Genomic DNA, 10,000 nt, shown 5'->3' on the forward strand with positions numbered 1-10,000 from the left:
AAAATAGGAAAAATTCAGTTCTTTCCAGTCATCTTGTTTAAAACAATACTGCACCTCTGGGATGGGCATAAAAAAATAAAAAAAGAAGTACTGAACAACACCATTTTGTTTCAAGTTGTTGTTCAATCCTATATTCAATGGACAATACATGATAACATGTGATGGAAAGTTGGAGAAGGAGACCGTTAAATATTTATTCAGAGAAAGATTTGTGAACGCCTCATCACTTACTGGATTATGCCCCAAACTGCCATAAAAATATCCACAGAATCAGTCCGAATTCACAGTTAAAAATTGTAAACCATTCGAGTTTACATATATATATATATATATATCATAAAAGAAAACAAAAAACAACACTGGCTGCAAATTATTTCGGCGTTTGCCTTCACCAATTATTGTGACTTAAAACGACGAGTCATAGAAACACGTCATCACTACGATGGCGTGTTTCTATTATGACGTCAAGTTCAGGCCGACTCTAGTTCGCCTTCCTTCAACCTCCTCCGGCCCCCCCTCCCTTTACAGCGCTGAAGGCCCCTGTCAGTCAGTCTGCCTGTCTGTCCATATCCATTGAAGTTACGCATAATACACATAGTTCTTCAGTGGAACCGAACTTGTCTTAAAAGAGATGTGAATTATAAATAACAGTATTCTGTAATATTTTCCGGAGGTATAATAACTCTAAGTGTTTCTGGCAAATCTATAAAAGAAGTTCAGAAAGGAAAAAGGTGGAGCGTGTACAATCAAAAGAATAACTAAAAATATGGTATTACTTGACATTACTGACAATATGCGCACAGACACAGTGATTGACTTCTTCACACTCCTTGGCAAAATATTTATTATATTCACAGGTGCAAACCAGAAAAGTCCATTTCAATTCTACCTTTCTTTGTAATGAACCCTTGTTAGCGAAATAAAATTGAAGAACATAACGCAAGCATTGGACAGAAAATAAATGATTTTAAAGATGGTTCTTAGAACGGTCACAACTTGATTGTTATAACCTGAAAAAATATTCTTAATGTCCTGTCAAATTGTGTTGATGAAAATTTCACTAGTCGTTTAGGTATTAGTATTATTGGTTGTCCTTTTCTTGTTGAAGACGATCATCATTACTATTATGATGATGATTATTAACACTAATCTCCCATCTGTCCATTAAGTTACAAGTTAACTGTCAGTTGTCTACAACTCCTCATTATCTCTCTCTCTCTCAGTGGTCAGTCCTTCTAAAGTTGAATACATCTGGTGAGTTTATTAATCAACTTCGAATAAACTAGCCTGTGCTGCAAATATGTTCTTTTTAGGTGTGTGTGTGTGTGTGTGTGTGTGTGTGTGTGTGTGTGTGTGTGTGTGTGTGTGTGTGTGTGTGACTGAAGCCTGACAAAATGACACAAGAAAAAATTAGTAAGCGTCAAAAGGCAGGTTTGTGCGTGCGTGCGTGTCTGTGTGTGCTCGCCGGGGCGCGCATGCGTGTGTGCGTGTGTGTTTGTGTGTGTGTGCGTGTACGTGCGCGCGTGCGTACGTGTGTGCGTACATATGCGTGTGTGTGTGTGTGTGTGTGTGTGTGTGTGTGTGTGAGAGTGCGTGCGTGCAAAACTCTTCGAATCCATTTGCCTCCACAGTAGACAAAATCAGTCTTCACATGAAAATACACACACACACACACACACACACACACACACACACACACAACAACAACAACAACAACAACAACAACAACATCTCACGCTGTTGAAGTTCCAAACGAAAACATCGATCTAGTGGTGGATGAACTGGGAGAAAACACGCTGGTGATGCGGCACGTTTGTTGTTAGTGGGGCATAACTTGCGAACCGGTTTCCGTTTCCCTGTCAAACATTCTGATTGTTTTCCTTGTCCACTGTTCTGACTGATCTGATGGAATGCAGCGCTGTCATGTGCCTGCCACTGACACGACTGGCGTTCATGGTCACACACACACACACACACACACACACACACACGCACTCACACACACACACACACGCGCGCGCGCGCACTCACACACATACACAAGCACGCACACACACACACAGACACACACACACGCACGCATACACACACGCACCCACACACACACACGCGCGCAAACACACGCACGCAAACACACACACACACGCACGCACACACACACACACACACACACACACACACACACACACACACGCATGCGTGCACGCACACAGAGGAGCTCTCCCGAAGCCCTTTCGTTGGCCAACTCATGTGGTGACATTAAAACAGGACTTCTGCCCATCCCAAGTGTCAAATGCATGCTCACCCCCCTCTGCTCGGATCCTCCTTTCTGTTTCTTCCATTCTTACTTCTTTCACCGTAACCATCTCTTTGGACAGAACTCGCATGCAACCAAGCAGACAGTGAACGACATCACACACACACACACACACACACACACACACACACACACACACACGGACACACAGAAAGACACAAACACACACCAATCAACCAAGCAACAACAAGAAGAAGAACAACAAAAACAATATAAAACTACTACTACTACTACTAATCAATTAGCAAATCATTAAACGAACAGAAACCAACCAATCAATAAACAAACAAACAAAAAATGAACAAATTAATTATTCCAGTCTATGAGTGGATAACCAACAAACATTTTTTTTTAATGTGTATGTAAGACAGCATGCAAGGAAGTGTGAAGTTAGCGGTTACTGACTTTCCTGACATTCAAGTAGGTGCATAGAAGCACGCAAGCCAGAAACCTATTTCGTCATCGGAGAACAACACAGAGAAGAAAGTACCATAATTCTAACCTCACAAGTATGACCTGAAACATGAGGGGAGAAAGAAGCGGCACGGGGGAGGGGGGTGGGGGGGGGGGGGAACGCGAGGGGTTGGGGGGACGTAGAAAGGGAAGGAGGGACTTGTTCTTGTTGCTTGCAGTCTAACCGATCGCACATGGCCATATCAGGACTGTCAAACCATACAAATGCTCAACCACGTCAACACAAAGCTGTCACATTGAAAAAAACAACAAAAAACACTAAGACAAACCCACAAAACAAAAACAAAAAAAAAAAAACAGTTCATGACACAGTATCCCAACTATTTAGCTTCTTGTGGCAAATAAGACTAGGACATGCTGAGGACGCCAGCCATTCCGCGTAATTTATCATCCCCAGATTACCAACAAACCCCCCCCCAAAAAAAACAAAGAAAAAAAAATCGTAAAAAAAGGAAAACAAAACAAACTTCAAAGCCAATAAAAAAAAAATACATAAAAAGGTCATACAGGCAAACAACACTACAGAATGGGCAGCTAGTGCCCATCTCAGTCTTTAAATCTTACTACCTAATGGCCAGAGCAAAACAGCACAGAAAGTACATCATAGACTGCGGAAAAAAGAAAAAAGTGTCGAGGCCTGCTTGAAAAAAGAAAGGAGAATGGACTGGGAAGGCAGAAAAAGAAGACAACATTGAAGTTTAAAAAAAAAATTTAAAGAGGCAGAAACAAAGAGAGTGACAGAAAAGAGGAAATTCCTAGCACAGAATTTCCAGAAGGCAGGGATGCTATTTATACTGAAAGACCCCCGGCATCCCCACAGGGGAAGGAGGGAGGGAGACAGAGAATGAGAGAGTGAAACAGACCGAGAGAGGGGAGAGAGTGATGGGAGAGAGAGAGAGACAGACAGACAGACAGACAGACAAAGACAGATACAGACAGACAGACAGAGACAGCGAGAGGCAGACACTGAGAGTTATCATTTACAGGATTTGCATAAATGATTTCAAAACATATTCATGGACATTTGGTAACTTCAGCAATCATCAAAAACGATTCCCACCCCCCACCCCTGTGTGTGTGTGTGTGTGTGTGTGTGTGTGTGTGTGTGTGTGTGTGTTTGTTTGTTTGTGTGGGTATGGGTGTGTGTGATATGTGTGTGTGTGTGGTGTGTGTGTTTGTTTGTGTGTGTGTGTGTGTGTGTGTGTGTGTGTGTGTGTGTGTGTGTGTGTGTGTGTGTGTGTGTGTGTGAATCAGAATCAGAATCAGAATCAAATTTACTTGTCAATTAAACATTAACAAGATCTTTAAGACGCAGGGACACATACCACACACAAAGAATAAAGTATTAAAAAAAAAATATATATATATATATATATATATAAACAACAAAAAACAACAACAACAAGAAATTGAACTAATTCTCTGTGTGACGACGTTTCTGGCAGCAGCGATAAGCAAAATTTCCAAATACTAGCTACAAATTTGTCTTCCAGTACCAGCTGACTGGTTTTATGATAGTTAGACGGTATTTTTGCTGAATTTTGTTTATGAATTTTTCTCAATTTCTTTGGACAGTTCGCAGTTATCTAAGAAATGATATTCATCTTCAGTTGTGTGTGTGTGTGTGTGTGTGTGTGTATGTGTGAGTGTGTGTGTGTGTGTGTGAGTGTGTGTGCGCGCGCCTTGTGTGCGTGCGGCGTGTGTGAGTGAGAGAACGGAAAAAAAGCAAGCAAATAAGCCAGCGAACCCCAAATCGGGCGAGAGGCAATATGTCAAAAGAGCGCAGCAGCTGGTGTGTGTTGCCATACATCACCCATGTCTGGGCACACGAACAGTGCACGTGTGAGTCATGTGCTGGAGCTACCACGACACTTGGTGCTCTGTCCACGGCTACCCTTCCTCTTCAACAAGCTAGGCCAAATCACTGACCGAATAAACAGCTAGATAAAGAAACAGATAAATTAAATGATCAATAAGATGCAACCAGCACATGTGTGAGTCTTGTGCCGTTGCCACCACAACAATGGTGCACACAATACAGGAACTCTGTCCACTGCTAGCCTTCCTCCTCAACACGCTGGCTGAATGAATAGGTCTAAGATCTGTTAACAGACAGATGGATAGATAGACAGATAGATAGATAGATAGACAGGTAGACAGACAGATAGATAGACAAAAAAGAAATAGATAGATAGGTAGATAGATAGGTGGATCGATAGATAGGTAGACAGGTAGATAAATAGATAGATAGATATGTAGATAGGTAGATAGATAGGTGGATCGATAGATAGATAGATAGGCTGCTAGACAGGTAGATAGATAAAGTAGATCGATAGATAGGTAGATTGATAGATAGGTAGATAGATAGATACATCGACAGATAGATAGATAGGTAGATAGATAGATAGATAAATGACTAACACATATAGACCAACAAACGAAAATGTTAACAATCCTCACCACAGGCGTAGACCATTCGAGAGAGTTGTACCTCATTGTAAAACCGATCTGTTTTTAAACTCATTTATTCCATCGACAACTAAACTATGGAACAGTGTCCCTGATAACTTCCAATGTAGCGCGTCTTTGAGTTTACTGAAAAGAAACCTTTCCTCTGGTCATACAGTCGTTCCTCCCCCTTCCCCGCCCCGTCACCCCCTACTTCCCCCCCACCCCCCAAGATGAGAACAGAGGAGAAAAAAATTAATCATTCTAAACTCCGTTTAATTATGGGTAATCTAATATTTGTTTGATCGCCATCTTCAGCTGGATACAAAATGTTCACGCGGATAACCTGCAGGGAAAGCGGAACATTTGCTTTTACGCTGTCCGAATCGTAACAAGATAAGAGAAAACAATTTTCACCCTCCCCATAAATAATAAAAATGAAGCTGCTCTATTACGAGGTGACCCAGCTATAAATTTTCTTGAAAATGAACGAACGAGTGTAAAAAACAACAACAACATAAAACAAAAAAGATTCAAAGTTATTTAAATTAACGTCTGTGACATAAAATGTACGCCATGAACTATATTCTGCAGCAACGTATACAGAAAATGTTTAAGCATAGATGGCTCTCGGTTCATATTGTAATCACTCTCTCTCTCTCTCTCCCTCTCTCTCTCCCCCAATACACTACAGATTAGGCAATGTTCACTTTTCGGTGTATTATTAATACATGTTTTGGTGTGTTTTGCACTTCAACTTTTTTTAATATAAAATATTCTGCACATCTTTCGTCATCGTGTTTGTTGATCGTTTTCATCACATGAAAGGGCATGGTAAAATCTCAGGGTTTTTGATGTTCCCCAAGTTGTTTCCTAAGAACGCTGTATTCTGTCTTGTTTCTTAAAAAAATGTTTAAACGAACCAACAAATAAATAAATAGGCCTACATTTAAATAAAAAAAATACGAACAACGACTATGAACTGACTTTATGAAATGAATAAAAGAGAAAGAGAAAGAGAGAGAGAGAGAGAGAGAGAGAGAGAGAGAGAGAGAGAATGAACAAATGTTTTATTGAGGGTAAACTGGATAAGCTGAAAGCTCCTTTACACCATGCCCTCACACACACACACACACACACACACACACACACACACACAAACACACACGCACAAAAGAAGAAAAAGGAAAAAAAATCGGTACGGACTCTGTAGACACTAACAACAACAACAACAACAAGAGTTAAACACGAAACATAAAAAAAATTACATGGAATATATATATATATATATATATATATATATATATATATGATAGTCAGTCGTGTCCGACTATGACCATCAGAACAGCAGAGGAGGCAACTGCTGTTCCGACTATTTGGGGTAAAATTTGATTATAGTGGAGAGTGTCTTGCCCAAGTACACCCCCACTCTCTCGGCCAAGAGGGTTTTAGGACAGTCGGCGTTGGGATGGTTCCCAAAGGCCAGCTAGCCCACAAGGCTGCAGCACTAAGAGCCAGTGCAATTTTGCCTCCTAGTTTGAGAGTCATAGTCATTCACAAAAGACTAAGCTGTAAATGGTTTCCCACTGACTGGAGAAACCATTGATAATACAGCTCTCACTTTGCTGCTGGCCCAAATGTAAACTTATGTCAATCTGTGATATAACTTATAAGCCGAGTGTTGGGCCTAACATGGAATATAACTCAGTCACACACACACACACACACACACACACACACACACACTGACACACACGTACATACGCACCAGCTTACGCACGCATGCATACACGGGCTAATATACACTAAGAGAGAGAGAGTGTGTGCGTGCGTGCGTGCGTGTGTGTGTGTGTGTGTGTGTTTAGTGTATGTGCGTTTTGTGTATTCGTGTGCGTTATTGTGTGCATTTTGTGCATATGTGCATTATATATATATATATATATATATATATATATATACATATACAGATATATATATATATATGTGTGTGTGTGTGTGTGTGTGTGTGTGTGTGTGTGTGCGCGCGCGCGTGCGTGTGTGACTGACGTATTACTGAACTACCGAAAGCCCTTTGAGGTGAACCAAAAACACTATATTATATCATATTAGATATATCACAACAATTATCATTGTTATCATTACTATCAGTAGTAGAAGTAGTAGTACAATCATCATCACAATCATCATCATTTTCATTAGCATTTAACCTTTTGGCAAATCGCCAGCCTCACATGACAAAAACTATTTTCTGTTCCCCTGTCGTGCGCTAGTTGGTCTCTCGCGCTCAGTCTGGCCACGAAACAAGCTGTGCCGTGCTGTGCGCGATCACAAACACTCGCTGTCCTTGTTCAGGAACAGTTTTTGTTTGCTCACATTCTTTTCAGCAAAGTTTGCACTAAACACTTCAGATGAATATCAGAGAGAGCGGAGCTTAGAGAGAGAGAGAGAGGGGGGGGGGGGGGGAGAAACACAAGAGACAGACAGAGAGAGACAGAGAGAGATGGGGAGAGAGAAACAAGGTATTTTAATGAAGCTCGCACGCGCTCACACACACACACACGCGCGCGCGCACACATACACCCACACACACACGAAACCACGCACACACAGACATGCACGCACACACGCGCGCGCGCGCACACACACACACACACACACACACACACACACACACACTTCGGCCCTCTCCGTGAAACAACGCCAACAACGAAATCGGCCAGTTAAATAAAGTGTGAAGTAACTAGTGTGGAACAAACAATCAACCTCATGAAACAGCCGATCGGCGGCAGAATTGTTTCAACACGGGAACAGTAGCCTCCGCGGATCAACCACCCACAGACAGGAGGCGCGCCCTCGGTCTCTACGTCTGTTGTGGCTGTTCAAGCAGGTATACCTATGTGGGGGAAACGCACAGCTTATCTGTTGTATGATTCCCATGTGGCGCAGCTGTTCAGCATCAAATTAGCAACTGGTCCGCTACAAACGACAGGTATTCCGGATGCTGTCAGTTTGGTTTCAGTAAACGGTAATATGCTGCGTCCCACGTGCGCTTCAATGAGCGATTAAGAGAGTTACGCGGTTGCTGCTTTTGTTGCTGCTGCTGTCTACTGTTTTTACATCAACTGCTGCTGCTCTTGCTGCTGTTACAACTATCATATTGTTTTATTTACTGCAACAACTACTACGAGTGATGCAGCTACTATTGCTGCTGCTGCTGTTGTTTCTTGTGATACCACGACTTCTGTATTTGTGCCGCTAGTGCAGTCACTGTTGTCAGGCTGCTGCTTTTGCCGCAGTGCCGCGCCAAAGTTCTTTTAATCCTACTCTAAAAAATGTGTGTGTGTGTGTGTGTGTGTGTGTGTGTGTGTGTGTGTGTGTGTGTGAGTGTGTGTTTTCTTCAGTTTAACGTCTATTCACTATAAGTGTTATTAGGCGGAAAGGAGAGAAGTAGTGGATAAAGGAAATGGAATACATGTGTTTATTCGTGTAAGAAAGTGTTCATCTTATGTAATAGAGAAAAAGTACATTATAAGAAATTAAAGGCTAAAGAGATTGTGGTGTGTAATGAATGAGGTGTCATAGGAAGGAGAATATATGTATGTATATCAACAAGTATTAACTTACAACAATGTAAATATAAACAGCGACATTAATTAGAATACATCAAAGGAGGATACCAACTGGACTGGAGTTTAAAATTTCCGAAAACATTCTAAGCAATGAATAATCATATTCAAAATCTTTTCAGTGGCTGATGGAATATTGGTAAACAAGTCATCAACTACATCTTTTGGAATTAACTGTCTTATGCCAGGACAATGAATGAGTAGATGGTTTACAGTTATTTGTGTAGTGTGTGTGTGTGTATGCGTGCGTGCATGCGTCCGTGCGTGTGTGCGTGCGCGCGCGTCACAGTTCTTCGATTTTGCTTCTTCGATCTTTTCATTAAGAGAAATGGAAAGGAGGAGCCGGAAGGGGGGGGGGGGGTGGTCTTGGAAGCTGGAAGGGGGAGAAGGGGGCAATAACTGATTAACTGGATATGGGAAAAGTGACTTGAATGTATATCTATATGCTCTGTCAGCGTACTTGTGCGCGAGCGTAGATTTGATTATTTCTTCATGGTTTAATATTTTCCGTTTATTGTGACATTTAGATTACTAAGAAAAAGGATGCCTGTATCAATAAGCATTAGCTTGTTGGACTGTTTGAAAAGAAAACAGAAAATATGAAGTTTGGTATAAGAGAGAGGGGGAGAGAGAGAGAGCACACAGAGAGAGAGAGAGAGAGAGAGAGAGAATGTGAATGCATGAATGCGCGAGTGTGGATGTATGCGTGAGTTTTCCTCTGTGTGTGTGTGTGTGTGTGTGTGTGCGTGTGTGTGTGTGTGCGTGTGTGTGTTCGTGTGTGTGTGTATGTGTGTGCGCGCGCGCTCGAGATTGTGCAATGTGTGTGAGTTGTTTTTTATTTTGCGTGGGGGCGGGAGTGGACATCACTTGGTCATTTGGCAGTTACATGTTAGACTTCAAGAAATCATTGCAGTGATTCACATAAACATAGAAAATAAATAAATAAATAAATAAAGTAAAGATACGCGAGAATGCTGTGCAAGTGTTCTAATCCGTTAAACAAACAAACAAACATCAACAACAAAACACCCCTGCCAGCCACCACAGGGTACAACGTGAACACATTCTGCTGAATTTTCCAGTGTTCATTAACAACTTTGACTTTATACGTAGATTCTCTCTCTCTCTCTCTCTC

The 10,000-nt window shown here is 41.6% G+C and overlaps 1 protein-coding gene across 2 annotated transcripts in view; it reads right to left on the reverse strand.

The window, feature by feature from the left end:
- LOC143296494 (potassium channel subfamily K member 4-like) overlaps positions 1–10,000 on the reverse strand; it is a 60,348-nt gene that overhangs the window by 39,654 nt on the left and 10,694 nt on the right. The gene's annotated exons all lie outside the window — the stretch shown is intronic.

Source organism: Babylonia areolata, chromosome 21 (assembly GCF_041734735.1).
Source record: "Babylonia areolata isolate BAREFJ2019XMU chromosome 21, ASM4173473v1, whole genome shotgun sequence".
Lineage (NCBI taxonomy): Eukaryota > Metazoa > Mollusca > Gastropoda > Neogastropoda > Buccinidae > Babylonia > Babylonia areolata.